General features: G+C 46.7%; 41 non-coding genes and 1 pseudogene across 41 annotated transcripts; all 42 read right to left on the bottom strand.

Moving 5' to 3' along the window:
• Positions 1–186: 186 nt before the first annotated feature.
• Positions 187–301, bottom strand: LOC143137265 (U5 spliceosomal RNA). The gene has a single exon (XR_012989832.1). It is a non-coding gene; the product is annotated as a U5 spliceosomal RNA (small nuclear RNA).
• Positions 302–868: 567 nt separating this feature from the next.
• LOC143136967 (5S ribosomal RNA) lies at positions 869–987 on the bottom strand. The gene has a single exon (XR_012989560.1). It is a non-coding gene; the product is annotated as a 5S ribosomal RNA (ribosomal RNA).
• Positions 988–1352: 365 nt separating this feature from the next.
• LOC143137328 (U5 spliceosomal RNA) lies at positions 1353–1467 on the bottom strand. The gene has a single exon (XR_012989891.1). It is a non-coding gene; the product is annotated as a U5 spliceosomal RNA (small nuclear RNA).
• Positions 1468–2034: 567 nt separating this feature from the next.
• On the bottom strand, positions 2035–2153 carry LOC143136891 (5S ribosomal RNA). Its single transcript, XR_012989488.1, has one exon. It is a non-coding gene; the product is annotated as a 5S ribosomal RNA (ribosomal RNA).
• Positions 2154–2518: 365 nt separating this feature from the next.
• On the bottom strand, positions 2519–2633 carry LOC143137225 (U5 spliceosomal RNA). Its single transcript, XR_012989794.1, has one exon. It is a non-coding gene; the product is annotated as a U5 spliceosomal RNA (small nuclear RNA).
• A 567-nt stretch (positions 2634–3200) lies between these two features.
• On the bottom strand, positions 3201–3319 carry LOC143136889 (5S ribosomal RNA). The gene has a single exon (XR_012989486.1). It is a non-coding gene; the product is annotated as a 5S ribosomal RNA (ribosomal RNA).
• Positions 3320–3684: 365 nt separating this feature from the next.
• On the bottom strand, positions 3685–3799 carry LOC143137315 (U5 spliceosomal RNA). Its single transcript, XR_012989879.1, has one exon. It is a non-coding gene; the product is annotated as a U5 spliceosomal RNA (small nuclear RNA).
• A 567-nt stretch (positions 3800–4366) lies between these two features.
• Positions 4367–4485, bottom strand: LOC143136888 (5S ribosomal RNA). Its single transcript, XR_012989485.1, has one exon. It is a non-coding gene; the product is annotated as a 5S ribosomal RNA (ribosomal RNA).
• Positions 4486–4850: 365 nt separating this feature from the next.
• On the bottom strand, positions 4851–4965 carry LOC143137313 (U5 spliceosomal RNA). The gene has a single exon (XR_012989877.1). It is a non-coding gene; the product is annotated as a U5 spliceosomal RNA (small nuclear RNA).
• Positions 4966–5532: 567 nt separating this feature from the next.
• On the bottom strand, positions 5533–5651 carry LOC143136887 (5S ribosomal RNA). The gene has a single exon (XR_012989484.1). It is a non-coding gene; the product is annotated as a 5S ribosomal RNA (ribosomal RNA).
• Positions 5652–6015: 364 nt separating this feature from the next.
• Positions 6016–6127, bottom strand: LOC143137379 (U5 spliceosomal RNA). The gene has a single exon (XR_012989940.1). It is a non-coding gene; the product is annotated as a U5 spliceosomal RNA (small nuclear RNA).
• Positions 6128–6694: 567 nt separating this feature from the next.
• On the bottom strand, positions 6695–6813 carry LOC143136886 (5S ribosomal RNA). The gene has a single exon (XR_012989483.1). It is a non-coding gene; the product is annotated as a 5S ribosomal RNA (ribosomal RNA).
• A 365-nt stretch (positions 6814–7178) lies between these two features.
• On the bottom strand, positions 7179–7293 carry LOC143137264 (U5 spliceosomal RNA). The gene has a single exon (XR_012989831.1). It is a non-coding gene; the product is annotated as a U5 spliceosomal RNA (small nuclear RNA).
• Positions 7294–7860: 567 nt separating this feature from the next.
• On the bottom strand, positions 7861–7979 carry LOC143136885 (5S ribosomal RNA). Its single transcript, XR_012989482.1, has one exon. It is a non-coding gene; the product is annotated as a 5S ribosomal RNA (ribosomal RNA).
• Positions 7980–8344: 365 nt separating this feature from the next.
• On the bottom strand, positions 8345–8459 carry LOC143137312 (U5 spliceosomal RNA). Its single transcript, XR_012989876.1, has one exon. It is a non-coding gene; the product is annotated as a U5 spliceosomal RNA (small nuclear RNA).
• Positions 8460–9026: 567 nt separating this feature from the next.
• Positions 9027–9145, bottom strand: LOC143136884 (5S ribosomal RNA). The gene has a single exon (XR_012989481.1). It is a non-coding gene; the product is annotated as a 5S ribosomal RNA (ribosomal RNA).
• A 365-nt stretch (positions 9146–9510) lies between these two features.
• Positions 9511–9625, bottom strand: LOC143137327 (U5 spliceosomal RNA). Its single transcript, XR_012989890.1, has one exon. It is a non-coding gene; the product is annotated as a U5 spliceosomal RNA (small nuclear RNA).
• Positions 9626–10192: 567 nt separating this feature from the next.
• On the bottom strand, positions 10193–10311 carry LOC143136883 (5S ribosomal RNA). The gene has a single exon (XR_012989480.1). It is a non-coding gene; the product is annotated as a 5S ribosomal RNA (ribosomal RNA).
• A 365-nt stretch (positions 10312–10676) lies between these two features.
• LOC143137333 (U5 spliceosomal RNA) lies at positions 10677–10791 on the bottom strand. Its single transcript, XR_012989897.1, has one exon. It is a non-coding gene; the product is annotated as a U5 spliceosomal RNA (small nuclear RNA).
• A 567-nt stretch (positions 10792–11358) lies between these two features.
• On the bottom strand, positions 11359–11477 carry LOC143136882 (5S ribosomal RNA). The gene has a single exon (XR_012989479.1). It is a non-coding gene; the product is annotated as a 5S ribosomal RNA (ribosomal RNA).
• A 365-nt stretch (positions 11478–11842) lies between these two features.
• LOC143137331 (U5 spliceosomal RNA) lies at positions 11843–11957 on the bottom strand. Its single transcript, XR_012989895.1, has one exon. It is a non-coding gene; the product is annotated as a U5 spliceosomal RNA (small nuclear RNA).
• Positions 11958–12524: 567 nt separating this feature from the next.
• Positions 12525–12643, bottom strand: LOC143136881 (5S ribosomal RNA). The gene has a single exon (XR_012989478.1). It is a non-coding gene; the product is annotated as a 5S ribosomal RNA (ribosomal RNA).
• A 365-nt stretch (positions 12644–13008) lies between these two features.
• On the bottom strand, positions 13009–13123 carry LOC143137224 (U5 spliceosomal RNA). The gene has a single exon (XR_012989792.1). It is a non-coding gene; the product is annotated as a U5 spliceosomal RNA (small nuclear RNA).
• A 567-nt stretch (positions 13124–13690) lies between these two features.
• Positions 13691–13799, bottom strand: LOC143136975 (5S ribosomal RNA; annotated as a pseudogene).
• A 365-nt stretch (positions 13800–14164) lies between these two features.
• Positions 14165–14279, bottom strand: LOC143137223 (U5 spliceosomal RNA). The gene has a single exon (XR_012989791.1). It is a non-coding gene; the product is annotated as a U5 spliceosomal RNA (small nuclear RNA).
• Positions 14280–14846: 567 nt separating this feature from the next.
• LOC143136880 (5S ribosomal RNA) lies at positions 14847–14965 on the bottom strand. The gene has a single exon (XR_012989477.1). It is a non-coding gene; the product is annotated as a 5S ribosomal RNA (ribosomal RNA).
• A 365-nt stretch (positions 14966–15330) lies between these two features.
• On the bottom strand, positions 15331–15445 carry LOC143137371 (U5 spliceosomal RNA). The gene has a single exon (XR_012989933.1). It is a non-coding gene; the product is annotated as a U5 spliceosomal RNA (small nuclear RNA).
• Positions 15446–16012: 567 nt separating this feature from the next.
• Positions 16013–16131, bottom strand: LOC143136878 (5S ribosomal RNA). Its single transcript, XR_012989475.1, has one exon. It is a non-coding gene; the product is annotated as a 5S ribosomal RNA (ribosomal RNA).
• A 365-nt stretch (positions 16132–16496) lies between these two features.
• LOC143137311 (U5 spliceosomal RNA) lies at positions 16497–16611 on the bottom strand. The gene has a single exon (XR_012989875.1). It is a non-coding gene; the product is annotated as a U5 spliceosomal RNA (small nuclear RNA).
• Positions 16612–17178: 567 nt separating this feature from the next.
• LOC143136877 (5S ribosomal RNA) lies at positions 17179–17297 on the bottom strand. The gene has a single exon (XR_012989474.1). It is a non-coding gene; the product is annotated as a 5S ribosomal RNA (ribosomal RNA).
• Positions 17298–17662: 365 nt separating this feature from the next.
• LOC143137310 (U5 spliceosomal RNA) lies at positions 17663–17777 on the bottom strand. The gene has a single exon (XR_012989874.1). It is a non-coding gene; the product is annotated as a U5 spliceosomal RNA (small nuclear RNA).
• Positions 17778–18344: 567 nt separating this feature from the next.
• Positions 18345–18463, bottom strand: LOC143136876 (5S ribosomal RNA). The gene has a single exon (XR_012989473.1). It is a non-coding gene; the product is annotated as a 5S ribosomal RNA (ribosomal RNA).
• Positions 18464–18828: 365 nt separating this feature from the next.
• On the bottom strand, positions 18829–18943 carry LOC143137308 (U5 spliceosomal RNA). The gene has a single exon (XR_012989873.1). It is a non-coding gene; the product is annotated as a U5 spliceosomal RNA (small nuclear RNA).
• A 567-nt stretch (positions 18944–19510) lies between these two features.
• Positions 19511–19629, bottom strand: LOC143136875 (5S ribosomal RNA). Its single transcript, XR_012989472.1, has one exon. It is a non-coding gene; the product is annotated as a 5S ribosomal RNA (ribosomal RNA).
• A 364-nt stretch (positions 19630–19993) lies between these two features.
• On the bottom strand, positions 19994–20105 carry LOC143137377 (U5 spliceosomal RNA). The gene has a single exon (XR_012989939.1). It is a non-coding gene; the product is annotated as a U5 spliceosomal RNA (small nuclear RNA).
• Positions 20106–20672: 567 nt separating this feature from the next.
• LOC143136959 (5S ribosomal RNA) lies at positions 20673–20791 on the bottom strand. Its single transcript, XR_012989552.1, has one exon. It is a non-coding gene; the product is annotated as a 5S ribosomal RNA (ribosomal RNA).
• A 365-nt stretch (positions 20792–21156) lies between these two features.
• On the bottom strand, positions 21157–21271 carry LOC143137263 (U5 spliceosomal RNA). The gene has a single exon (XR_012989830.1). It is a non-coding gene; the product is annotated as a U5 spliceosomal RNA (small nuclear RNA).
• Positions 21272–21838: 567 nt separating this feature from the next.
• LOC143136874 (5S ribosomal RNA) lies at positions 21839–21957 on the bottom strand. Its single transcript, XR_012989471.1, has one exon. It is a non-coding gene; the product is annotated as a 5S ribosomal RNA (ribosomal RNA).
• Positions 21958–22322: 365 nt separating this feature from the next.
• On the bottom strand, positions 22323–22437 carry LOC143137324 (U5 spliceosomal RNA). Its single transcript, XR_012989888.1, has one exon. It is a non-coding gene; the product is annotated as a U5 spliceosomal RNA (small nuclear RNA).
• Positions 22438–23004: 567 nt separating this feature from the next.
• On the bottom strand, positions 23005–23123 carry LOC143137385 (5S ribosomal RNA). Its single transcript, XR_012989946.1, has one exon. It is a non-coding gene; the product is annotated as a 5S ribosomal RNA (ribosomal RNA).
• Positions 23124–23488: 365 nt separating this feature from the next.
• LOC143137222 (U5 spliceosomal RNA) lies at positions 23489–23603 on the bottom strand. The gene has a single exon (XR_012989790.1). It is a non-coding gene; the product is annotated as a U5 spliceosomal RNA (small nuclear RNA).
• Positions 23604–24170: 567 nt separating this feature from the next.
• LOC143137373 (5S ribosomal RNA) lies at positions 24171–24289 on the bottom strand. Its single transcript, XR_012989935.1, has one exon. It is a non-coding gene; the product is annotated as a 5S ribosomal RNA (ribosomal RNA).
• Positions 24290–24431: the final 142 nt, after the last annotated feature.

The raw sequence follows: 24431 nt of genomic DNA, 5'->3' as shown, positions 1-24431 counted from the left end.
CCAAAAGAGAACGAGGAGCAAACTGATCAGAGTTTCAGAAATCTACCTGTCCAAAGAACGTTCGACCACACGTGAACAACAGGCCGTGCGGCCGAGGTGTAAGCTCCTCCCTATCGTTCGTCGCTATCAGCAGTACACGTCGGCGCACAAGCAAAGGGAGGGCGCTTCTTTTTCACAGATCGAGGGACCTCACCGTAAGGTGGGGCATCAAAAAATTAATATCAACTCATAGTGGTCCTTTCCACGGAAATCTTTAGTAAAAGGCGAAAGATTTATACGATATGAAGAGAACCATGAGTGTTCTGCCAGTCTGGACCATGACTTCAGCTAGCCACCGCCAGCGACACAGGTCACTATCAGAGTTACAGGTAGCCTAAACACCACGCACAGACCTTCAAAGTACTGCTTTACCTTCATGCAAATTTTGAAGTTATCAGCATACGGCCTACTCATTTTCAGAAGTGGCCCATGAAAAGTATTTTTTCCCCCTTTATTTTTTCTTTTCAAAGGCCAGAAAACCCACAAAGCATGCTGGGAAGCTGCCGTACATTGGCTACTAGACGAGAACCTCTTGGGGGTTTCGTTCATTATTATGCTGGTTTTAATGCGGTTCAGAGTCAGACAATGATGTTTCAGTGGAAGGCTTTAAAAGTTCCTATGGATAGAGTAGATCCTCACTATAGCCTGGTGTTCATATGAAATCACAACAATTTGGTCAAACGCAATATATTTGACAGATTAAATGTGTGACTTATTATGAAGTGAGAGCTGAAAAGAAAATGTTGAAGAGAAAATGGATCAGAGTTTGCGAAAGGTGCCTGTTGACTGCTGCGGCCAGCAGGGGCGCTCTAACAGGCAGAGAGAGAAAAGCTTACAGCACCTGGTATTCCCAGGCGGTGTCCCATCCAAGTACTAACCAGGCCCGACGCTGCTTAGCTTCCGAGATCGGACGAGATCGGGCGTGCTCAGCGTGGTATGGCCGTAAGCAAGTGCACACCGACAAAGTTGACCTGATAAACCTCCAGCAGCCGGGCATAAGAGCTCCCGGTATGATTTCAGGCTTGAGCCACTTACTCATTCAGAAAAAAAGCTGTATCGCGGAATAAAGACACACATGAGGAGGTTGCTATATTTCAGACGGGCATAGGCTACTTGAAGAGAGAGCTCCAAAAGAGAACGAGGACCAAACTGATCAGAGTTTCAGAAATCTACCTGTCCAAAGAACGTTCGACCACACGTGAACAACAGGCCGTGCGGCCGAGGTGTAAGCTACTCCCTATCGTTCGTCGCTATCAGCAGTACACGTCGGCGCACAAGCAAAGGGAGGGCGCTTCTTTTTCACAGATCGAGGGACCCCACCGTAAGGTGGGGCATCAAAAAATTCATATCAACTCATAGTGGTCCTTTCCACAGAAATCTTTAGTAAAAGGCGAAAGATTTATACGATATGAAGAGAACCATGAGTGTTCTGCCAGTCTGGACCATGACTTCAGCTAGCCACCGCCAGCGACACAGGTCACTATCAGAGTTACAGGTAGCCTAAACACCACGCACAGACCTTCAAAGTACTGCTTTACCTTCATGCCAATGTTGAAGTTATCAGCATACGGCCTACTCATTTTCAGAAGTGGCCCATGAAAAGTATTTTTTCCCCCTTTATTTTTTCTTTTCAAAGGCCAGAAAACCCACAAAGCATGCTGGGAAGCTGCCGTACATTGGCTACTAGACGAGAACCTCTTGGGGGTTTCGTTCATTATCATGCTGGGTTTAATGCGGTTCAGAGGCAGACAATGATGTTTCAGTAGAAGGCTTTAAAAGTTCCTATGGATAGAGTAGATCCTCACTATAGCCTGGTGTTCATATGAAATCACAACAATTTGGTCAAACGCAATATATTTGACAGATTAAATGTGTGACTTATTATGAAGTGAGAGCTGAAAAGAAAATGTTGAAGAGAAAATGGATCAGAGTTTGCGAAAGGTGCCTGTTGACTGCTGCGGCCAGCAGGGGCGCTCTAACAGGCAGAGAGAGAAAAGCTTACAGCACCTGGTATTCCCAGGCGGTCTCCCATCCAAGTACTAACCAGGCCCGACGCTGCTTAGCTTCCGAGATCGGACGAGATCGGGCGTGCTCAGCGTGGTATGGCCGTAAGCAAGTGCACACCGACAAAGTTGACCTGATAAACCTCCAGCAGCCGGGCATAAGAGCTCCCGGTATGATTTCAGGCTTGAGCCACTTACTCATTCAGAAAAAAAGCTGTATCGCGGAATAAAGACACACATGAGGAGGTTGCTATATTTCAGACGGGCATAGGCTACTTGAAGAGAGAGCTCCAAAAGAGAACGAGGACCAAACTGATCAGAGTTTCAGAAATCTACCCGTCCAAAGAACGTTCGACCACACGTGAACAACAGGCCGTGCGGCCGAGGTGTAAGCTCCTCCCTATCGTTCGTCGCTATCAGCAGTACACGTCGGCGCACAAGCAAAGGGAGGGCGCTTCTTTTTCACAGATCTTTGAACCCCACCGTAAGGTGGGGCATCAAAAAATTCATATCAACTCATAGTGGTCCTTTCCACGGAAATCTTTAGTAAAAGGCGAAAGATTTATACGATATGAAGAGAACCATGAGTGTTCTGCCAGTCTGGACCATGACTTCAGCTAGCCACCGCCAGCGACACAGGTCACTATCAGAGTTACAGGTAGCCTAAACACCACGCACAGACCTTCAAAGTACTGCTTTACCTTCATGCAAATTTTGAAGTTATCAGCATACGGCCTACTCATTTTCAGAAGTGGCCCATGAAAAGTATTTTTTCCCCCTTTATTTTTTCTTTTCAAAGGCCAGAAAACCCACAAAGCATGCTGGGAAGCTGCCGTACATTGGCTACTAGACGAGAACCTCTTGGGGGTTTCGTTCATTATTATGCTGGGTTTAATGCGGTTCAGAGGCAGACAATGATGTTTCAGTAGAAGGCTTTAAAAGTTCCTATGGATAGAGTAGATCCTCACTATAGCCTGGTGTTCATATGAAATCACAACAATTTGGTCAAACGCAATATATTTGGCAGATTAAATGTGTGACTTATTATGAAGTGAGAGCTGAAAAGAAAATGTTGAAGAGAAAATGGATCAGAGTTTGCGAAAGGTGCCTGTTGACTGCTGCGGCCAGCAGGGGCGCTCTAACAGGCAGAGAGAGAAAAGCTTACAGCACCTGGTATTCCCAGGCGGTCTCCCATCCAAGTACTAACCAGGCCCGACGCTGCTTAGCTTCCGAGATCGGACGAGATCGGGCGTGCTCAGCGTGGTATGGCCGTAAGCAAGTGCACACCGACAAAGTTGACCTGATAAACCTCCAGCAGCCGGGCATAAGAGCTCCCGGTATGATTTCAGGCTTGAGCCACTTACTCATTCAGAAAAAAAGCTGTATCGCGGAATAAAGACACACATGAGGAGGTTGCTATATTTCAGACGGGCATAGGCTACTTGAAGAGAGAGCTCCAAAAGAGAACGAGGACCAAACTGATCAGAGTTTCAGAAATCTACCTGTCCAAAGAACGTTCGACCACACGTGAACAACAGGCCGTGCGGCCGAGGTGTAAGCTCCTCCCTATCGTTCGTCGCTATCAGCAGTACACGTCGGCGCACAAGCAAAGGGAGGGCGCTTCTTTTTCACAGATCGAGGGACCTCACCGTAAGGTGGGGCATCAAAAAATTCATATCAACTCATAGTGGTCCTTTCCACGGAAATCTTTAGTAAAAGGCGAAAGATTTATACGATATGAAGAGAACCATGAGTGTTCTGCCAGTCTGGACCATGACTTCAGCTAGCCACCGCCAGCGACACAGGTCACTATCAGAGTTACAGGTAGCCTAAACACCACGCACAGACCTTCAAAGTACTGCTTTACCTTCATGCAAATTTTGAAGTTATCAGCATACGGCCTACTCATTTTCAGAAGTGGCCCATGAAAAGTATTTTTTCCCCCTTTATTTTTTCTTTTCAAAGGCCAGAAAACCCACAAAGCATGCTGGGAAGCTGCCGTACATTGGCTACTAGACGAGAACCTCTTGGGGGTTTCGTTCATTATTATGCTGGGTTTAATGCGGTTCAGAGTCAGACAATGATGTTTCAGTGGAAGGCTTTAAAGGTTCCTATGGATAGAGTAGATCCTCACTATAGCCTGGTGTTCATATGAAATCACAACAATTTGGTCAAACGCAATATATTTGACAGATTAAATGTGTGACTTATTATGAAGTGAGAGCTGAAAAGAAAATGTTGAAGAGAAAATGGATCAGAGTTTGCGAAAGGTGCCTGTTGACTGCTGTGGCCAGCAGGGGCGCTCTAACAGGCAGAGAGAGAAAAGCTTACAGCACCTGGTATTCCCAGGCGGTCTCCCATCCAAGTACTAACCAGGCCCGACGCTGCTTAGCTTCCGAGATCGGACGAGATCGGGCGTGCTCAGCGTGGTATGGCCGTAAGCAAGTGCACACCGACAAAGTTGACCTGATAAACCTCCAGCAGCCGGGCATAAGAGCTCCCGGTATGATTTCAGGCTTGAGCCACTTACTCATTCAGAAAAAAAGCTGTATCGCGGAATAAAGACACACATGAGGAGGTTGCTATATTTCAGACGGGCATAGGCTACTTGAAGAGAGAGCTCCAAAAGAGAACGAGGACCAAACTGATCAGAGTTTCAGAAATCTACCTGTCCAAAGAACGTTCGACCACACGTGAACAACAGGCCGTGCGGCCGAGGTGTAAGCTCCTCCCTATCGTTCGTCGCTATCAGCAGTACACGTCGGCGCACAAGCAAAGGGAGGGCGCTTCTTTTTCACAGATCGAGGGACCTCACCGTAAGGTGGGGCATCAAAAAATTCATATCAACTCATAGTGGTCCTTTCCACGGAAATCTTTAGTAAAAGGCGAAAGATTTATACGATATGAAGAGAACCATGAGTGTTCTGCCAGTCTGGACCATGACTTCAGCTAGCCACCGCCAGCGACACAGGTCACTATCAGAGTTACAGGTAGCCTAAACACCACGCACAGACCTTCAAAGTACTGCTTTACCTTCATGCAAATTTTGAAGTTATCAGCATACGGCCTACTCATTTTCAGAAGTGGCCCATGAAAAGTATTTTTTCCCCCTTTATTTTTTCTTTTCAAAGGCCAGAAAACCCACAAAGCATGCTGGGAAGCTGCCGTACATTGGCTACTAGACGAGAACCTCTTGGGGGTTTCGTTCATTATTATGCTGGGTTTAATGCGGTTCAGAGTCAGACAATGATGTTTCAGTGGAAGGCTTTAAAAGTTCCTATGGATAGAGTAGATCCTCACTATAGCCTGGTGTTCATATGAAATCACAACAATTTGGTCAAACGCAATATATTTGACAGATTAAATGTGTGACTTATTATGAAGTGAGAGCTGAAAAGAAAATGTTGAAGAGAAAATGGATCAGAGTTTGCGAAAGGTGCCTGTTGACTGCTGCGGCCAGCAGGGGCGCTCTAACAGGCAGAGAGAGAAAAGCTTACAGCACCTGGTATTCCCAGGCGGTCTCCCATCCAAGTACTAACCAGGCCCGACGCTGCTTAGCTTCCGAGATCGGACGAGATCGGGCGTGCTCAGCGTGGTATGGCCGTAAGCAAGTGCACACCGACAAAGTTGACCTGATAAACCTCCAGCAGCCGGGCATAAGAGCTCCCGGTATGATTTCAGGCTTGAGCCACTTACTCATTCAGAAAAAAAGCTGTATCGCGGAATAAAGACACACATGAGGAGGTTGCTATATTTCAGACGGGCATAGGCTACTTGAAGAGAGAGCTCCAAAAGAGAACGAGGACCAAACTGATCAGAGTTTCAGAAATCTACCTGTCCAAAGAACGTTCGACCACACGTGAACAACAGGCCGTGCGGCCGAGGTGTAAGCTCCTCCCTATCGTTCGTCGCTATCAGCAGTACACGTCGGCGCACAAGCAAAGGGAGGGCGCTTCTTTTTCACAGATCGAGGGACTCCTAAGGTGGGGCATCAAAAAATTCATATCAACTCATAGTGGTCCTTTCCACGGAAATCTTTAGTAAAAGGCGAAAGATTTATACGATATGAAGAGAACCATGAGTGTTCTGCCAGTCTGGACCATGACTTCAGCTAGCCACCGCCAGCGACACAGGTCACTATCAGAGTTACAGGTAGCCTAAACACCACGCACAGACCTTCAAAGTACTGCTTTACCTTCATGCAAATGTTGAAGTTATCAGCATACGCCTACTCATTTTCAGAAGTGGCCCATGAAAAGTATTTTTTCCCCCTTTTTTTTTTTCTTTTCAAAGGCCAGAAAACCCACAAAGCATGCCTGGAAGCTGCCGTACATTGGCTACTAGACGAGAACCTCTTGGGGGTTTCGTTCATTATTATGCTGGGTTTAATGCGGTTCAGAGTCAGACAATGATGTTTCAGTAGAAGGCTTTAAAAGTTCCTATGGATAGAGTAGATCCTCACTATAGCCTGGTGTTCATATGAAATCACAACAATTTGGTCAAACGCAATATATTTGACAGATTAAATGTGTGACTTATTATGAAGTGAGAGCTGAAAAGAAAATGTTGAAGAGAAAATGGATCAGAGTTTGCGAAAGGTGCCTGTTGACTGCTGCGGCCAGCAGGGGCGCTCTAACAGGCAGAGAGAGAAAAGCTTACAGCACCTGGTATTCCCAGGCGGTCTCCCATCCAAGTACTAACCAGGCCCGACGCTGCTTAGCTTCCGAGATCGGACGAGATCGGGCGTGCTCAGCGTGGTATGGCCGTAAGCAAGTGCACACCGACAAAGTTGACCTGATAAACCTCCAGCAGCCGGGCATAAGAGCTCCCGGTATGATTTCAGGCTTGAGCCACTTACTCATTCAGAAAAAAAGCTGTATCGCGGAATAAAGACACACATGAGGAGGTTGCTATATTTCAGACGGGCATAGGCTACTTGAAGAGAGAGCTCCAAAAGAGAACGAGGAGCAAACTGATCAGAGTTTCAGAAATCTACCTGTCCAAAGAACGTTCGACCACACGTGAACAACAGGCCGTGCGGCCGAGGTGTAAGCTCCTCCCTATCGTTCGTCGCTATCAGCAGTACACGTCGGCGCACAAGCAAAGGGAGGGCGCTTCTTTTTCACAGATCGAGGGACCTCACCGTAAGGTGGGGCATCAAAAAATTAATATCAACTCATAGTGGTCCTTTCCACGGAAATCTTTAGTAAAAGGCGAAAGATTTATACGATATGAAGAGAACCATGAGTGTTCTGCCAGTCTGGACCATGACTTCAGCTAGCCACCGCCAGCGACACAGGTCACTATCAGAGTTACAGGTAGCCTAAACACCACGCACAGACCTTCAAAGTACTGCTTTACCTTCATGCAAATTTTGAAGTTATCAGCATACGGCCTACTCATTTTCAGAAGTGGCCCATGAAAAGTATTTTTTCCCCCTTTATTTTTTCTTTTCAAAGGCCAGAAAACCCACAAAGCATGCTGGGAAGCTGCCGTACATTGGCTACTAGACGAGAACCTCTTGGGGGTTTCGTTCATTATTATGCTGGTTTTAATGCGGTTCAGAGTCAGACAATGATGTTTCAGTGGAAGGCTTTAAAAGTTCCTATGGATAGAGTAGATCCTCACTATAGCCTGGTGTTCATATGAAATCACAACAATTTGGTCAAACGCAATATATTTGACAGATTAAATGTGTGACTTATTATGAAGTGAGAGCTGAAAAGAAAATGTTGAAGAGAAAATGGATCAGAGTTTGCGAAAGGTGCCTGTTGACTGCTGCGGCCAGCAGGGGCGCTCTAACAGGCAGAGAGAGAAAAGCTTACAGCACCTGGTATTCCCAGGCGGTCTCCCATCCAAGTACTAACCAGGCCCGACGCTGCTTAGCTTCCGAGATCGGACGAGATCGGGCGTGCTCAGCGTGGTATGGCCGTAAGCAAGTGCACACCGACAAAGTTGACCTGATAAACCTCCAGCAGCCGGGCATAAGAGCTCCCGGTATGATTTCAGGCTTGAGCCACTTACTCATTCAGAAAAAAAGCTGTATCGCGGAATAAAGACACACATGAGGAGGTTGCTATATTTCAGACGGGCATAGGCTACTTGAAGAGAGAGCTCCAAAAGAGAACGAGGAGCAAACTGATCAGAGTTTCAGAAATCTACCTGTCCAAAGAACGTTCGACCACACGTGAACAACAGGCCGTGCGGCCGAGGTGTAAGCTCCTCCCTATCGTTCGTCGCTATCAGCAGTACACGTCGGCGCACAAGCAAAGGGAGGGCGCTTCTTTTTCACAGATCGAGGGACCTCACCGTAAGGTGGGGCATCAAAAAATTCATATCAACTCATAGTGGTCCTTTCCACGGAAATCTTTAGTAAAAGGCGAAAGATTTATACGATATGAAGAGAACCATGAGTGTTCTGCCAGTCTGGACCATGACTTCAGCTAGCCACCGCCAGCGACACAGGTCACTATCAGAGTTACAGGTAGCCTAAACACCACGCACAGACCTTCAAAGTACTGCTTTACCTTCATGCAAATTTTGAAGTTATCAGCATACGGCCTACTCATTTTCAGAAGTGGCCCATGAAAAGTATTTTTTCCCCCTTTATTTTTTCTTTTCAAAGGCCAGAAAACCCACAAAGCATGCTGGGAAGCTGCCGTACATTGGCTACTAGACGAGAACCTCTTGGGGGTTTCGTTCATTATTATGCTGGGTTTAATGCGGTTCAGAGTCAGACAATGATGTTTCAGTGGAAGGCTTTAAAAGTTCCTATGGATAGAGTAGATCCTCACTATAGCCTGGTGTTCATATGAAATCACAACAATTTGGTCAAACGCAATATATTTGACAGATTAAATGTGTGACTTATTATGAAGTGAGAGCTGAAAAGAAAATGTTGAAGAGAAAATGGATCAGAGTTTGCGAAAGGTGCCTGTTGACTGCTGTGGCCAGCAGGGGCGCTCTAACAGGCAGAGAGAGAAAAGCTTACAGCACCTGGTATTCCCAGGCGGTCTCCCATCCAAGTACTAACCAGGCCCGACGCTGCTTAGCTTCCGAGATCGGACGAGATCGGGCGTGCTCAGCGTGGTATGGCCGTAAGCAAGTGCACACCGACAAAGTTGACCTGATAAACCTCCAGCAGCCGGGCATAAGAGCTCCCGGTATGATTTCAGGCTTGAGCCACTTACTCATTCAGAAAAAAAGCTGTATCGCGGAATAAAGACACACATGAGGAGGTTGCTATATTTCAGACGGGCATAGGCTACTTGAAGAGAGAGCTCCAAAAGAGAACGAGGACCAAACTGATCAGAGTTTCAGAAATCTACCTGTCCAAAGAACGTTCGACCACACGTGAACAACAGGCCGTGCGGCCGAGGTGTAAGCTACTCCCTATCGTTCGTCGCTATCAGCAGTACACGTCGGCGCACAAGCAAAGGGAGGGCGCTTCTTTTTCACAGATCGAGGGACCCCACCGTAAGGTGGGGCATCAAAAAATTCATATCAACTCATAGTGGTCCTTTCCACAGAAATCTTTAGTAAAAGGCGAAAGATTTATACGATATGAAGAGAACCATGAGTGTTCTGCCAGTCTGGACCATGACTTCAGCTAGCCACCGCCAGCGACACAGGTCACTATCAGAGTTACAGGTAGCCTAAACACCACGCACAGACCTTCAAAGTACTGCTTTACCTTCATGCCAATGTTGAAGTTATCAGCATACGGCCTACTCATTTTCAGAAGTGGCCCATGAAAAGTATTTTTTCCCCCTTTATTTTTTCTTTTCAAAGGCCAGAAAACCCACAAAGCATGCTGGGAAGCTGCCGTACATTGGCTACTAGACGAGAACCTCTTGGGGGTTTCGTTCATTATCATGCTGGGTTTAATGCGGTTCAGAGGCAGACAATGATGTTTCAGTAGAAGGCTTTAAAAGTTCCTATGGATAGAGTAGATCCTCACTATAGCCTGGTGTTCATATGAAATCACAACAATTTGGTCAAACGCAATATATTTGACAGATTAAATGTGTGACTTATTATGAAGTGAGAGCTGAAAAGAAAATGTTGAAGAGAAAATGGATCAGAGTTTGCGAAAGGTGCCTGTTGACTGCTGCGGCCAGCAGGGGCGCTCTAACAGGCAGAGAGAGAAAAGCTTACAGCACCTGGTATTCCCAGGCGGTCTCCCATCCAAGTACTAACCAGGCCCGACGCTGCTTAGCTTCCGAGATCGGACGAGATCGGGCGTGCTCAGCGTGGTATGGCCGTAAGCAAGTGCACACCGACAAAGTTGACCTGATAAACCTCCAGCAGCCGGGCATAAGAGCTCCCGGTATGATTTCAGGCTTGAGCCACTTACTCATTCAGAAAAAAAGCTGTATCGCGGAATAAAGACACACATGAGGAGGTTGCTATATTTCAGACGGGCATAGGCTACTTGAAGAGAGAGCTCCAAAAGAGAACGAGGACCAAACTGATCAGAGTTTCAGAAATCTACCTGTCCAAAGAACGTTCGACCACACGTGAACAACAGGCCGTGCGGCCGAGGTGTAAGCTCCTCCCTATCGTTCGTCGCTATCAGCAGTACATGTCGGCGCACAAGCAAAGGGAGGGCGCTTCTTTTTCACAGATCGAGGGACCTCACCGTAAGGTGGGGCATCAAAAAATTCATATCAACTCATAGTGGTCCTTTCCACGGAAATCTTTAGTAAAAGGCGAAAGATTTATACGATATGAAGAGAACCAGGAGTGTTCTGCCAGTCTGGACCATGACTTCAGCTAGCCACCGCCAGCGACACAGGTCACTATCAGAGTTACAGGTAGCCTAAACACCACGCACAGACCTTCAAAGTACTGCTTTACCTTCATGCAAATGTTGAAGTTATCAGCATACGCCTACTCATTTTCAGAAGTGGCCCATGAAAAGTATTTTTTCCCCCTTTTTTTTTTTCTTTTCAAAGGCCAGAAAACCCACAAAGCATGCCTGGAAGCTGCCGTACATTGGCTACTAGACGAGAACCTCTTGGGGGTTTCGTTCATTATTATGCTGGGTTTAATGCGGTTCAGAGTCAGACAATGATGTTTCAGTAGAAGGCTTTAAAAGTTCCTATGGATAGAGTAGATCCTCACTATAGCCTGGTGTTCATATGAAATCACAACAATTTGGTCAAACGCAATATATTTGACAGATTAAATGTGTGACTTATTATGAAGTGAGAGCTGAAAAGAAAATGTTGAAGAGAAAATGGATCAGAGTTTGCGAAAGGTGCCTGTTGACTGCTGCGGCCAGCAGGGGCGCTCTAACAGGCAGAGAGAGAAAAGCTTACAGCACCTGGTATTCCCAGGCGGTCTCCCATCCAAGTACTAACCAGGCCCGACGCTGCTTAGCTTCCGAGATCGGACGAGATCGGGCGTGCTCAGCGTGGTATGGCCGTAAGCAAGTGCACACCGACAAAGTTGACCTGATAAACCTCCAGCAGCCGGGCATAAGAGCTCCCGGTATGATTTCAGGCTTGAGCCACTTACTCATTCAGAAAAAAAGCTGTATCGCGGAATAAAGACACACATGAGGAGGTTGCTATATTTCAGACGGGCATAGGCTACTTGAAGAGAGAGCTCCAAAAGAGAACGAGGACCAAACTGATCAGAGTTTCAGAAATCTACCTGTCCAAAGAACGTTCGACCACACGTGAACAACAGGCCGTGCGGCCGAGGTGTAAGCTCCTCCCTATCGTTCGTCGCTATCAGCAGTACATGTCGGCGCACAAGCAAAGGGAGGGCGCTTCTTTTTCACAGATCGAGGGACCTCACCGTAAGGTGGGGCATCAAAAAATTCATATCAACTCATAGTGGTCCTTTCCACGGAAATCTTTAGTAAAAGGCGAAAGATTTATACGATATGAAGAGAACCAGGAGTGTTCTGCCAGTCTGGACCATGACTTCAGCTAGCCACCGCCAGCGACACAGGTCACTATCAGAGTTACAGGTAGCCTAAACACCACGCACAGACCTTCAAAGTACTGCTTTACCTTCATGCAAATGTTGAAGTTATCAGCATACGCCTACTCATTTTCAGAAGTGGCCCATGAAAAGTATTTTTTCCCCCTTTTTTTTTTTCTTTTCAAAGGCCAGAAAATCCACAAAGCATGCCTGGAAGCTGCCGTACATTGGCTACTAGACGAGAACCTCTTGGGGGTTTCGTTCATTATTATGCTGGGTTTAATGCGGTTCAGAGTCAGACAATGATGTTTCAGTAGAAGGCTTTAAAAGTTCCTATGGATAGAGTAGATCCTCACTATAGCCTGGTGTTCATATGAAATCACAACAATTTGGTCAAACGCAATATATTTGACAGATTAAATGTGTGACTTATTATGAAGTGAGAGCTGAAAAGAAAATGTTGAAGAGAAAATGGATCAGAGTTTGCGAAAGGTGCCTGTTGACTGCTGCGGCCAGCAGGGGCGCTCTAACAGGCAGAGAGAGAAAAGCTTACAGCACCTGGTATTCCCAGGCGGTCTCCCATCCAAGTACTAACCAGGCCCGACGCTGCTTAGCTTCCGAGATCGGACGAGATCGGGCGTGCTCAGCGTGGTATGGCCGTAAGCAAGTGCACACCGACAAAGTTGACCTGATAAACCTCCAGCAGCCGGGCATAAGAGCTCCCGGTATGATTTCAGACTTGAGCCACTTACTCATTCAGAAAAAAAGCTGTATCGCGGAATAAAGACACACATGAGGAGGTTGCTATATTTCAGACGGGCATAGGCTACTTGAAGAGAGAGCTCCAAAAGAGAACGAGGACCAAACTGATCAGAGTTTCAGAAATCTACCCGTCCAAAGAACGTTCGACCACACGTGAACAACAGGCCGTGCGGCCGAGGTGTAAGCTCCTCCCTATCGTTCGTCGCTATCAGCAGTACACGTCGGCGCACAAGCAAAGGGAGGGCGCTTCTTTTTCACAGATCTTGGAACCCCACCGTAAGGTGGGGCATCAAAAAATTCATATCAACTCATAGTGGTCCTTTCCACGGAAATCTTTAGTAAAAGGCGAAAGATTTATACGATATGAAGAGAACCATGAGTGTTCTGCCAGTCTGGACCATGACTTCAGCTAGCCACCGCCAGCGACACAGGTCACTATCAGAGTTACAGGTAGCCTAAACACCACGCACAGACCTTCAAAGTACTGCTTTACCTTCATGCAAATTTTGAAGTTATCAGCATACGGCCTACTCATTTTCAGAAGTGGCCCATGAAAAGTATTTTTTCCCCCTTTATTTTTTCTTTTCAAAGGCCAGAAAACCCACAAAGCATGCTGGGAAGCTGCCGTACATTGGCTACTAGACGAGAACCTCTTGGGGGTTTCGTTCATTATTATGCTGGGTTTAATGCGGTTCAGAGGCAGACAATGATGTTTCAGTAGAAGGCTTTAAAAGTTCCTATGGATAGAGTAGATCCTCACTATAGCCTGGTGTTCATATGAAATCACAACAATTTGGTCAAACGCAATATATTTGACAGATTAAATGTGTGACTTATTATGAAGTGAGAGCTGAAAAGAAAATGTTGAAGAGAAAATGGATCAGAGTTTGCGAAAGGTGCCTGTTGACTGCTGCGGCCAGCAGGGGCGCTCTAACAGGCAGAGAGAGAAAAGCTTACAGCACCTGGTATTCCCAGGCGGTCTCCCATCCAAGTACTAACCAGGCCCGACGCTGCTTAGCTTCCGAGATCGGGCGTGCTCAGCGTGGTATGGCCGTAAGCAAGTGCACACCGACAAAGTTGACCTGATAAACCTCCAGCAGCCGGGCATAAGAGCTCCCGGTATGATTTCAGGCTTGAGCCACTTACTCATTCAGAAAAAAAGCTGTATCGCGGAATAAAGACACACATGAGGAGGTTGCTATATTTCAGACGGGCATAGGCTACTTGAAGAGAGAGCTCCAAAAGAGAACGAGGACCAAACTGATCAGAGTTTCAGAAATCTACCCGTCCAAAGAACGTTCGACCACACGTGAACAACAGGCCGTGCGGCCGAGGTGTAAGCTCCTCCCTATCGTTCGTCGCTATCAGCAGTACACGTCGGCGCACAAGCAAAGGGAGGGCGCTTCTTTTTCACAGATCTTTGAACCCCACCGTAAGGTGGGGCATCAAAAAATTCATATCAACTCATAGTGGTCCTTTCCACGGAAATCTTTAGTAAAAGGCGAAAGATTTATACGATATGAAGAGAACCATGAGTGTTCTGCCAGTCTGGACCATGACTTCAGCTAGCCACCGCCAGCGACACAGGTCACTATCAGAGTTACAGGTAGCCTAAACACCACGCACAGACCTTCAAAGTACTGCTTTACCTTCATGCAAATTTTGAAGTTATCAGCATACGGCCTACTCATTTTCAGAAGTGGCCCATGAAAAGTATTTTTTCCCCCTTTATTTTTTCTTTTCAAAGGCCAGAAAACCCACAAAGCATGCTGGGAAGCTGCCGTACATTGGCTACTAGACGAGAACCTCTTGGGGGTTTCGTTCATTATTATGCTGGGTTTAATGCGGTTCAGAGGCAGACAATGATGTTTCAGTAGAAGGCTTTAAAAGTTCCTATGGATAGAGTAGATCCTCACTATAGCCTGGTGTTCATATGAAATCACAACAATTTGGTCAAACGCAATATATTTGGCAGATTAAATGTGTGACTTATTATGAAGTGAGAGCTGAAAAGAAAATGTTGAAGAGAAAATGGATCAGAGTTTGCGAAAGGTGCCTGTTGACTGCTGCGGCCAGCAGGGGCGCTCTAACAGGCAGAGAGAGAAAAGCTTACAGCACCTGGTATTCCCAGGCGGTCTCCCATCCAAGTACTAACCAGGCCCGACGCTGCTTAGCTTCCGAGATCGGACGAGATCGGGCGTGCTCAGCGTGGTATGGCCGTAAGCAAGTGCACACCGACAAAGTTGACCTGATAAACCTCCAGCAGCCGGGCATAAGAGCTCCCGGTATGATTTCAGGCTTGAGCCACTTACTCATTCAGAAAAAAAGCTGTATCGCGGAATAAAGACACACATGAGGAGGTTGCTATATTTCAGACGGGCATAGGCTACTTGAAGAGAGAGCTCCAAAAGAGAACGAGGACCAAACTGATCAGAGTTTCAGAAATCTACCTGTCCAAAGAACGTTCGACCACACGTGAACAACAGGCCGTGCGGCCGAGGTGTAAGCTCCTCCCTATCGTTCGTCGCTATCAGCAGTACATGTCGGCGCACAAGCAAAGGGAGGGCGCTTCTTTTTCACAGATCGAGGGACCTCACCGTAAGGTGGGGCATCAAAAAATTAATATCAACTCATAGTGGTCCTTTCCACAGAAATCTTTAGTAAAAGGCGAAAGATTTATACGATATGAAGAGAACCATGAGTGTTCTGCCAGTCTGGACCATGACTTCAGCTAGCCACCGCCAGCGACACAGGTCACTATCAGAGTTACAGGTAGCCTAAACACCACGCACAGACCTTCAAAGTACTGCTTTACCTTCATGCAAATGTTGAAGTTATCAGCATACGGCCTACTCATTTTCAGAAGTGGCCCATGAAAAGTATTTTTTCCCCCTTTATTTTTTCTTTTCAAAGGCCAGAAAACCCACAAAGCATACTGGGAAGCTGCCGTACATTGGCTACTAGACGAGAACCTCTTGGGGGTTTCGTTCATTATTATGCTGGGTTTAATGCGGTTCAGAGTCAGACAATGATGTTTCAGTAGAAGGCTTTAAAAGTTCCTATGGATAGAGTAGATCCTCACTATAGCCTGGTGTTCATATGAAATCACAACAATTTGGTCAAACGCAATATATTTGACAGATTAAATGTGTGACTTATTATGAAGTGAGAGCTGAAAAGAAAATGTTGAAGAGAAAATGGATCAGAGTTTGCGAAAGGTGCCTGTTGACTGCTGCGGCCAGCAGGGGCGCTCTAACAGGCAGAGAGAGAAAAGCTTACAGCACCTGGTATTCCCAGGCGGTCTCCCATCCAAGTACTAACCAGGCCCGACGCTGCTTAGCTTCCGAGATCGGACGAGATCGGGCGTGCTCAGCGTGGTATGGCCGTAAGCAAGTGCACACCGACAAAGTTGACCTGATAAACCTCCAGCAGCCGGGCATAAGAGCTCCCGGTATGATTTCAGGCTTGAGTCACTTACTCATTCAGAAAAAAAGCTGTATCGCGGAATAAAGACACACATGAGGAGGTTGCTATATTTCAGACGGGCATAGGCTACTTGAAGAGAGAGCTCCAAAAGAGAACGAGGAGCAAACTGATCAGAGTTTCAGAAATCTACCTGTCCAAAGAACGTTCGACCACACGTGAACAACAGGCCGTGCGGCCGAGGTGTAAGCTCCTCCCTATCGTTCGTCGCTATCAGCAGTACACGTCGGCGCACAAGCAAAGGGAGGGCGCTTCTTTTTCACAGATCGAGGGACCTCACCGTAAGGTGGGGCATCAAAAAATTCATATCAACTCATAGTGGTCCTTTCCACGGAAATCTTTAGTAAAAGGCGAAAGATTTATACGATATGAAGAGAACCATGAGTGTTCTGCCAGTCTGGACCATGACTTCAGCTAGCCACCGCCAGCGACACAGGTCACTATCAGAGTTACAGGTAGCCTAAACACCACGCACAGACCTTCAAAGTACTGCTTTACCTTCATGCAAATTTTGAAGTTATCAGCATACGGCCTACTCATTTTCAGAAGTGGCCCATGAAAAGTATTTTTTCCCCCTTTATTTTTTCTTTTCAAAGGCCAGAAAACCCACAAAGCATGCTGGGAAGCTGCCGTACATTGGCTACTAGACGAGAACCTCTTGGGGGTTTCGTTCATTATTATGCTGGGTTTAATGCGGTTCAGAGTCAGACAATGATGTTTCAGTGGAAGGCTTTAAAAGTTCCTATGGATAGAGTAGATCCTCACTATAGCCTGGTGTTCATATGAAATCACAACAATTTGGTCAAACGCAATATATTTGACAGATTAAATGTGTGACTTATTATGAAGTGAGAGCTGAAAAGAAAATGTTGAAGAGAAAATGGATCAGAGTTTGCGAAAGGTGCCTGTTGACTGCTGCGGCCAGCAGGGGCGCTCTAACAGGCAGAGAGAGAAAAGCTTACAGCACCTGGTATTCCCAGGCGGTCTCCCATCCAAGTACTAACCAGGCCCGACGCTGCTTAGCTTCCGAGATCGGACGAGATCGGGCGTGCTCAGCGTGGTATGGCCGTAAGCAAGTGCACACCGACAAAGTTGACCTGATAAACCTCCAGCAGCCGGGCATAAGAGCTCCCGGTATGATTTCAGGCTTGAGCCACTTACTCATTCAGAAAAAAAGCTGTATCGCGGAATAAAGACACACATGAGGAGGTTGCTATATTTCAGACGGGCATAGGCTACTTGAAGAGAGAGCTCCAAAAGAGAACGAGGAGCAAACTGATCAGAGTTTCAGAAATCTACCTGTCCAAAGAACGTTCGACCACACGTGAACAACAGGCCGTGCGGCCGAGGTGTAAGCTCCTCCCTATCGTTCGTCGCTATCAGCAGTACACGTCGGCGCACAAGCAAAGGGAGGGCGCTTCTTTTTCACAGATCGAGGGACCTCACCGTAAGGTGGGGCATCAAAAAATTCATATCAACTCATAGTGGTCCTTTCCACGGAAATCTTTAGTAAAAGGCGAAAGATTTATACGATATGAAGAGAACCATGAGTGTTCTGCCAGTCTGGACCATGACTTCAGCTAGCCACCGCCAGCGACACAGGTCACTATCAGAGTTACAGGTAGCCTAAACACCACGCACAGACCTTCAAAGTACTGCTTTACCTTCATGCAAATTTTGAAGTTATCAGCATACGGCCTACTCATTTTCAGAAGTGGCCCATGAAAAGTATTTTTTCCCCCTTTATTTTTTCTTTTCAAAGGCCAGAAAACCCACAAAGCATGCTGGGAAGCTGCCGTACATTGGCTACTAGACGAGAACCTCTTGGGGGTTTCGTTCATTATTATGCTGGGTTTAATGCGGTTCAGAGTCAGACAATGATGTTTCAGTGGAAGGCTTTAAAAGTTCCTATGGATAGAGTAGATCCTCACTATAGCCTGGTGTTCATATGAAATCACAACAATTTGGTCAAACGCAATATATTTGACAGATTAAATGTGTGACTTATTATGAAGTGAGAGCTGAAAAGAAAATGTTGAAGAGAAAATGGATCAGAGTTTGCGAAAGGTGCCTGTTGACTGCTGTGGCCAGCAGGGGCGCTCTAACAGGCAGAGAGAGAAAAGCTTACAGCACCTGGTATTCCCAGGCGGTCTCCCATCCAAGTACTAACCAGGCCCGACGCTGCTTAGCTTCCGAGATCGGACGAGATCGGGCGTGCTCAGCGTGGTATGGCCGTAAGCAAGTGCACACCGACAAAGTTGACCTGATAAACCTCCAGCAGCCGGGCATAAGAGCTCCCGGTATGATTTCAGGCTTGAGCCACTTACTCATTCAGAAAAAAAGCTGTATCGCGGAATAAAGACACACATGAGGAGGTTGCTATATTTCAGACGGGCATAGGCTACTTGAAGAGAGAGCTCCAAAAGAGAACGAGGACCAAACTGATCAGAGTTTCAGAAATCTACCTGTCCAAAGAACGTTCGACCACACGTGAACAACAGGCCGTGCGGCCGAGGTGTAAGCTCCTCCCTATCGTTCGTCGCTATCAGCAGTACACGTCGGCGCACAAGCAAAGGGAGGGCGCTTCTTTTTCACAGATCGAGGGACCTCACCGTAAGGTGGGGCATCAAAAAATTCATATCAACTCATAGTGGTCCTTTCCACGGAAATCTTTAGTAAAAGGCGAAAGATTTATACGATATGAAGAGAACCATGAGTGTTCTGCCAGTCTGGACCATGACTTCAGCTAGCCACCGCCAGCGACACAGGTCACTATCAGAGTTACAGGTAGCCTAAACACCACGCACAGACCTTCAAAGTACTGCTTTACCTTCATGCAAATTTTGAAGTTATCAGCATACGGCCTACTCATTTTCAGAAGTGGCCCATGAAAAGTATTTTTTCCCCCTTTATTTTTTCTTTTCAAAGGCCAGAAAACCCACAAAGCATGCTGGGAAGCTGCCGTACATTGGCTACTAGACGAGAACCTCTTGGGGGTTTCGTTCATTATTATGCTGGGTTTAATGCGGTTCAGAGTCAGACAATGATGTTTCAGTGGAAGGCTTTAAAAGTTCCTATGGATAGAGTAGATCCTCACTATAGCCTGGTGTTCATATGAAATCACAACAATTTGGTCAAACGCAATATATTTGACAGATTAAATGTGTGACTTATTATGAAGTGAGAGCTGAAAAGAAAATGTTGAAGAGAAAATGGATCAGAGTTTGCGAAAGGTGCCTGTTGACTGCTGCGGCCAGCAGGGGCGCTCTAACAGGCAGAGAGAGAAAAGCTTACAGCACCTGGTATTCCCAGGCGGTCTCCCATCCAAGTACTAACCAGGCCCGACGCTGCTTAGCTTCCGAGATCGGACGAGATCGGGCGTGCTCAGCGTGGTATGGCCGTAAGCAAGTGCACACCGACAAAGTTGACCTGATAAACCTCCAGCAGCCGGGCATAAGAGCTCCCGGTATGATTTCAGGCTTGAGCCACTTACTCATTCAGAAAAAAAGCTGTATCGCGGAATAAAGACACACATGAGGAGGTTGCTATATTTCAGACGGGCATAGGCTACTTGAAGAGAGAGCTCCAAAAGAGAACGAGGACCAAACTGATCAGAGTTTCAGAAATCTACCTGTCCAAAGAACGTTCGACCACACGTGAACAACAGGCCGTGCGGCCGAGGTGTAAGCTCCTCCCTATCGTTCGTCGCTATCAGCAGTACACGTCGGCGCACAAGCAAAGGGAGGGCGCTTCTTTTTCACAGATCGAGGGACTCCTAAGGTGGGGCATCAAAAAATTCATATCAACTCATAGTGGTCCTTTCCACGGAAATCTTTAGTAAAAGGCGAAAGATTTATACGATATGAAGAGAACCATGAGTGTTCTGCCAGTCTGGACCATGACTTCAGCTAGCCACCGCCAGCGACACAGGTCACTATCAGAGTTACAGGTAGCCTAAACACCACGCACAGACCTTCAAAGTACTGCTTTACCTTCATGCAAATGTTGAAGTTATCAGCATACGCCTACTCATTTTCAGAAGTGGCCCATGAAAAGTATTTTTTCCCCCTTTTTTTTTTTCTTTTCAAAGGCCAGAAAACCCACAAAGCATGCCTGGAAGCTGCCGTACATTGGCTACTAGACGAGAACCTCTTGGGGGTTTCGTTCATTATTATGCTGGGTTTAATGCGGTTCAGAGTCAGACAATGATGTTTCAGTAGAAGGCTTTAAAAGTTCCTATGGATAGAGTAGATCCTCACTATAGCCTGGTGTTCATATGAAATCACAACAATTTGGTCAAACGCAATATATTTGACAGATTAAATGTGTGACTTATTATGAAGTGAGAGCTGAAAAGAAAATGTTGAAGAGAAAATGGATCAGAGTTTGCGAAAGGTGCCTGTTGACTGCTGCGGCCAGCAGGGGCGCTCTAACAGGCAGAGAGAGAAAAGCTTACAGCACCTGGTATTCCCAGGCGGTCTCCCATCCAAGTACTAACCAGGCCCGACGCTGCTTAGCTTCCGAGATCGGACGAGATCGGGCATGCTCAGCGTGGTATGGCCGTAAGCAAGTGCACACCGACAAAGTTGACCTGATAAACCTCCAGCAGCCGGGCATAAGAGCTCCCGGTATGATTTCAGGCTTGAGCCACTTACTCATTCAGAAAAAAAGCTGTATCGCGGAATAAAGACACACATGAGGAGGTTGCTATATTTCAGACGGGCATAGGCTACTTGAAGAGAGAGCTCCAAAAGAGAACGAGGAGCAAACTGATCAGAGTTTCAGAAATCTACCTGTCCAAAGAACGTTCGACCACACGTGAACAACAGGCCGTGCGGCCGAGGTGTAAGCTCCTCCCTATCGTTCGTCGCTATCAGCAGTACACGTCGGCGCACAAGCAAAGGGAGGGCGCTTCTTTTTCACAGATCGAGGGACCTCACCGTAAGGTGGGGCATCAAAAAATTAATATCAACTCATAGTGGTCCTTTCCACGGAAATCTTTAGTAAAAGGCGAAAGATTTATACGATATGAAGAGAACCATGAGTGTTCTGCCAGTCTGGACCATGACTTCAGCTAGCCACCGCCAGCGACACAGGTCACTATCAGAGTTACAGGTAGCCTAAACACCACGCACAGACCTTCAAAGTACTGCTTTACCTTCATGCAAATTTTGAAGTTATCAGCATACGGCCTACTCATTTTCAGAAGTGGCCCATGAAAAGTATTTTTTCCCCCTTTATTTTTTCTTTTCAAAGGCCAGAAAACCCACAAAGCATGCTGGGAAGCTGCCGTACATTGGCTACTAGACGAGAACCTCTTGGGGGTTTCGTTCATTATTATGCTGGTTTTAATGCGGTTCAGAGTCAGACAATGATGTTTCAGTGGAAGGCTTTAAAAGTTCCTATGGATAGAGTAGATCCTCACTATAGCCTGGTGTTCATATGAAATCACAACAATTTGGTCAAACGCAATATATTTGACAGATTAAATGTGTGACTTATTATGAAGTGAGAGCTGAAAAGAAAATGTTGAAGAGAAAATGGATCAGAGTTTGCGAAAGGTGCCTGTTGACTGCTGCGGCCAGCAGGGGCGCTCTAACAGGCAGAGAGAGAAAAGCTTACAGCACCTGGTATTCCCAGGCGGTCTCCCATCCAAGTACTAACCAGGCCCGACGCTGCTTAGCTTCCGAGATCGGACGAGATCGGGCGTGCTCAGCGTGGTATGGCCGTAAGCAAGTGCACACCGACAAAGTTGACCTGATAAACCTCCAGCAGCCGGGCATAAGAGCTCCCGGTATGATTTCAGGCTTGAGCCACTTACTCATTCAGAAAAAAAGCTGTATCGCGGAATAAAGACACACATGAGGAGGTTGCTATATTTCAGACGGGCATAGGCTACTTGAAGAGAGAGCTCCAAAAGAGAACGAGGACCAAACTGATCAGAGTTTCAGAAATCTACCTGTCCAAAGAACGTTCGACCACACGTGAACAACAGGCCGTGCGGCCGAGGTGTAAGCTACTCCCTATCGTTCGTCGCTATCAGCAGTACACGTCGGCGCACAAGCAAAGGGAGGGCGCTTCTTTTTCACAGATCGAGGGACCCCACCGTAAGGTGGGGCATCAAAAAATTCATATCAACTCATAGTGGTCCTTTCCACAGAAATCTTTAGTAAAAGGCGAAAGATTTATACGATATGAAGAGAACCATGAGTGTTCTGCCAGTCTGGACCATGACTTCAGCTAGCCACCGCCAGCGACACAGGTCACTATCAGAGTTACAGGTAGCCTAAACACCACGCACAGACCTTCAAAGTACTGCTTTACCTTCATGCCAATGTTGAAGTTATCAGCATACGGCCTACTCATTTTCAGAAGTGGCCCATGAAAAGTATTTTTTCCCCCTTTATTTTTTCTTTTCAAAGGCCAGAAAACCCACAAAGCATGCTGGGAAGCTGCCGTACATTGGCTACTAGACGAGAACCTCTTGGGGGTTTCGTTCATTATCATGCTGGGTTTAATGCGGTTCAGAGGCAGACAATGATGTTTCAGTAGAAGGCTTTAAAAGTTCCTATGGATAGAGTAGATCCTCACTATAGCCTGGTGTTCATATGAAATCACAACAATTTGGTCAAACGCAATATATTTGACAGATTAAATGTGTGACTTATTATGAAGTGAGAGCTGAAAAGAAAATGTTGAAGAGAAAATGGATCAGAGTTTGCGAAAGGTGCCTGTTGACTGCTGCGGCCAGCAGGGGCGCTCTAACAGGCAGAGAGAGAAAAGCTTACAGCACCTGGTATTCCCAGGCGGTCTCCCATCCAAGTACTAACCAGGCCCGACGCTGCTTAGCTTCCGAGATCGGACGAGATCGGGCGTGCTCAGCGTGGTATGGCCGTAAGCAAGTGCACACCGACAAAGTTGACCTGATAAACCTCCAGCAGCCGGGCATAAGAGCTCCCGGTATGATTTCAGGCTTGAGCCACTTACTCATTCAGAAAAAAAGCTGTATCGCGGAATAAAGACACACATGAGGAGGTTGCTATATTTCAGACGGGCATAGGCTACTTGAAGAGAGAGCTCCAAAAGAGAACGAGGACCAAACTGATCAGAGTTTCAGAAATCTACCCGTCCAAAGAACGTTCGACCACACGTGAACAACAGGCCGTGCGGCCGAGGTGTAAGCTCCTCCCTATCGTTCGTCGCTATCAGCAGTACACGTCGGCGCACAAGCAAAGGGAGGGCGCTTCTTTTTCACAGATCTTTGAACCCCACCGTAAGGTGGGGCATCAAAAAATTCATATCAACTCATAGTGGTCCTTTCCACGGAAATCTTTAGTAAAAGGCGAAAGATTTATACGATATGAAGAGAACCATGAGTGTTCTGCCAGTCTGGACCATGACTTCAGCTAGCCACCGCCAGCGACACAGGTCACTATCAGAGTTACAGGTAGCCTAAACACCACGCACAGACCTTCAAAGTACTGCTTTACCTTCATGCAAATTTTGAAGTTATCAGCATACGGCCTACTCATTTTCAGAAGTGGCCCATGAAAAGTATTTTTTCCCCCTTTATTTTTTCTTTTCAAAGGCCAGAAAACCCACAAAGCATGCTGGGAAGCTGCCGTACATTGGCTACTAGACGAGAACCTCTTGGGGGTTTCGTTCATTATTATGCTGGGTTTAATGCGGTTCAGAGGCAGACAATGATGTTTCAGTAGAAGGCTTTAAAAGTTCCTATGGATAGAGTAGATCCTCACTATAGCCTGGTGTTCATATGAAATCACAACAATTTGGTCAAACGCAATATATTTGGCAGATTAAATGTGTGACTTATTATGAAGTGAGAGCTGAAAAGAAAATGTTGAAGAGAAAATGGATCAGAGTTTGCGAAAGGTGCCTGTTGACTGCTGCGGCCAGCAGGGGCGCTCTAACAGGCAGAGAGAGAAAAGCTTACAGCACCTGGTATTCCCAGGCGGTCTCCCATCCAAGTACTAACCAGGCCCGACGCTGCTTAGCTTCCGAGATCGGACGAGATCGGGCGTGCTCAGCGTGGTATGGCCGTAAGCAAGTGCACACCGACAAAGTTGACCTGATAAACCTCCAGCAGCCGGGCATAAGAGCTCCCGGTATGATTTCAGGCTTGAGCCACTTACTCATTCAGAAAAAAAGCTGTATCGCGGAATAAAGACACACATGAGGAGGTTGCTA

This window comes from Alosa pseudoharengus, unplaced genomic scaffold (genome assembly GCF_046254945.1).
Source record: "Alosa pseudoharengus isolate Yale_2024_CS ecotype anadromous, Long Island Sound unplaced genomic scaffold, YU_APseudo_1.1 YU_APseudo_1.1_scf_20, whole genome shotgun sequence".
Taxonomy (NCBI): Eukaryota; Metazoa; Chordata; class Actinopteri; order Clupeiformes; family Clupeidae; genus Alosa; species Alosa pseudoharengus.
The sequence above is the reverse complement of the archived record's forward strand: the minus strand, read 5'-3'. Positions and strand labels throughout refer to the sequence as shown.